This window comes from Bombus huntii, unplaced genomic scaffold (genome assembly GCF_024542735.1).
Source record: "Bombus huntii isolate Logan2020A unplaced genomic scaffold, iyBomHunt1.1 ctg00000101.1, whole genome shotgun sequence".
NCBI classification, from domain to species: domain Eukaryota; kingdom Metazoa; phylum Arthropoda; class Insecta; order Hymenoptera; family Apidae; genus Bombus; species Bombus huntii.
This window is the reverse complement of record NW_026099355.1, coordinates 52,512-55,000: the sequence shown is the minus strand read 5'-3', so window position 1 is coordinate 55,000 and position 2,489 is coordinate 52,512. Positions and strand designations below refer to the sequence as shown.

At 50.9% G+C, this 2,489-nt stretch overlaps 1 non-coding gene across 1 annotated transcript; it reads right to left on the bottom strand.

Annotated features, from left to right (window-relative positions):
* Positions 1-1,366: 1,366 nt before the first annotated feature.
* Positions 1,367-1,521, bottom strand: LOC126876883 (5.8S ribosomal RNA). Its single transcript, XR_007694599.1, has one exon. It is a non-coding gene; the product is annotated as a 5.8S ribosomal RNA (ribosomal RNA).
* Between the last annotated feature and the right edge of the window lie 968 nt (positions 1,522-2,489).

The following is a 2,489-nucleotide window of genomic DNA, read 5'->3' as shown; positions in this document are numbered from 1 at the left end:
CGCACGACATAGTCGTACGCGCGTGTATACCTCGTCTCTCTCAAAGTTTTTTTCTCGAGCCTCGCCAAAGGGGATCGTCTTCTTCCTCGTCTACGATCTCTCCGACGACGACGACCGTACGAACAACTTCGTAACGGACTCACATGCGCATCTTCCTCGGGTACAGAAACGCTGCGGAAAACACCTCGAGCTTGTAGTTACAGCAGCACCCGTGTATAGCCGATCTTAGACACACGCTAGTTCGCACACGCGTTACATATATAATATGTAAGATTTCCGACGAACGTGGCTTTTCGGGAGCCAGGCGCGCGGGCAGAGAGATACACGACGACGGGGAAAATTCGTCCCGATACGAGTACGTGTACTCTCCGATCTCCGCGCGACGCTGGGGATCATACCTCCCTAAGTCGTCAGAGCGCTCGAAGAAATCTCGCGTGTGCGTTCCCGGATCTACGGCTGATACTTTCGGGGCTTGTAAAAAAGCACAGAGCGTGTAAAACGCAACGACGACCCATCGATGCGACGGTCCTCGTTGTTGTCAGTCGCTTTCGCGAAGAGACGGAGTGGGCATTCGATCCCTGGGGCTGTACGAGAGTCTTAAGAAAAGACGGTAGATTATGGCAAAGTTTCGCACGCCATCGAGTTTAGGTTTTTTTTTTGGTTCTCTCTTCTCTCCTCTCTCGACCGAGTTCCCATATTTGCTTTCTCTCTCAGTCTCGCCAAATATAATATTCTTTTAAGACGACGTCGGGGGCGCGGACCTTCGTGCGTCGAACACCGGCAAACGTAGCATATATCGCCTGATATGAAAAAAAAATCGGTCACGAGGAGAACACTACGAGTATATACGTTCGATAACCGATACACGAAGCGGTGCATAAGCGGGCGGTCGCCCTCGTAAGGACGACTCACGACGCCGCGAGCACTCACGCAGGTCCGTGACCGGTTCTCTCCGCTCTTATTCGTATCCCTTCGTATACCTTCGTCCGACTCTGAAACGTTCTCTTATAATTTTTAAGAAGAACGACGGCGGGTTGTCAAGGCAAGAAGGGACAGAGAGAGACAGAGGTAGAGTTTCGTAGTCTCCCGTGAACACGATAGATTATATATCGAGCATGCGTACGACTTGCACGGTCTCTGCACGACCGCGACGAACGCCGACGAGCGTCCAACAATCGCTCGTACGTCGCGTATGTTCTCTCCGTCCGCTCTTATTCGTATCCTCGTTCTTGTACCTTCGTCCGACTCTGAAACGTTCTCTTATATAAAGAAGAACGACGGCGGGTTGTTAAGGCAAGAAGGGACAGAGAGAGACAGATACGGAGAGTAACGATACGCAACGCAAGCAGTCTTAGGTTTACGTGAGCAACCCTCAGCCAGGCGTGGTCCAGGAATTGTATCCGTGGACCGCAATGTGCGTTCGAAATGTCGATGTTCATGTGTCCTGCAGTTCACACGTTGACGCGCAATTAGCTGCGTTCTTCATCGACCCACGAGCCAAGTGATCCACCGTTCAGGGTAATCTTTTATAAATTTACAACAGTTCAATACTCAAATGTACTCTTCTCGGTTCTAGCGAAGCCGAGTTCCGTCACGTTCGACCAACGGGAATCGAACGCGCAGAAGTCGCCATAGGATTGACGACACAAAAACGTTCGAAAAAAAAAGAAAACGACGAACGCGCGAAGATACGCGCGTTCGCCGGCCGGGCGTAAAGTACATTATGATATATAACAACCATCGAGATCGAAGCTCCGTTCGTCAGGAAACGACGGGGATATATACACCCGATTCTGAATCCTCTGTACAGCACACGATCTCGCGAACGAGTAAGCACGGTGGCTAGCCCATGTTATATATGTGTTTGATTCTACTCTCTCGTCCAATTATTCAAGAAACAGCGCGCGTGCATCTCTCCATCGTTCGGGTGATAGTAAAGATTCGATGGGATTCGCGCGGCCGTCCGCCTCGAGCGGTCTTTCGTCCCAATATCCAGAAGCAGAGTTTGAAAAACTCTAGCGACGGCACGGGTGTCCGACTCACGACATCGAGGTTTCGAAGCCGGCGATCCCCTCCGAACGGATGGCGACCACGCGACCGACTGAAAGCATGAAAAATCGACGAAAGATAGAACACATCTCCGTTCGGGTGGTGTTTTTTCTTTAAAAAAAAAAAAAAACAAAAATTCGATGGGACTCGCAGCCATCCTCCTCGCGCGGTCTTTCGTCCCGATATCCAGAAGCAGAGTTTGAAAAACTCTAGCGACGGCACGGGTGTCCGACTCACGACAACGAGGATAGACAGCCGGTCCCCTCCGAACGGGTTATGCGACGATAAACTCGATGAAACTTTAGTCTCGTTCAGGTAGTGTGTGTCTTGTAAATCAAAAATTCGATGGGACACGCATCCATCGTCCTCGCGCGGTCTTTCGTCCCAACATCCAGAAGCAGAGTTTGAAAAACTCTAGCGACGGCACGGGTGTCCGACTC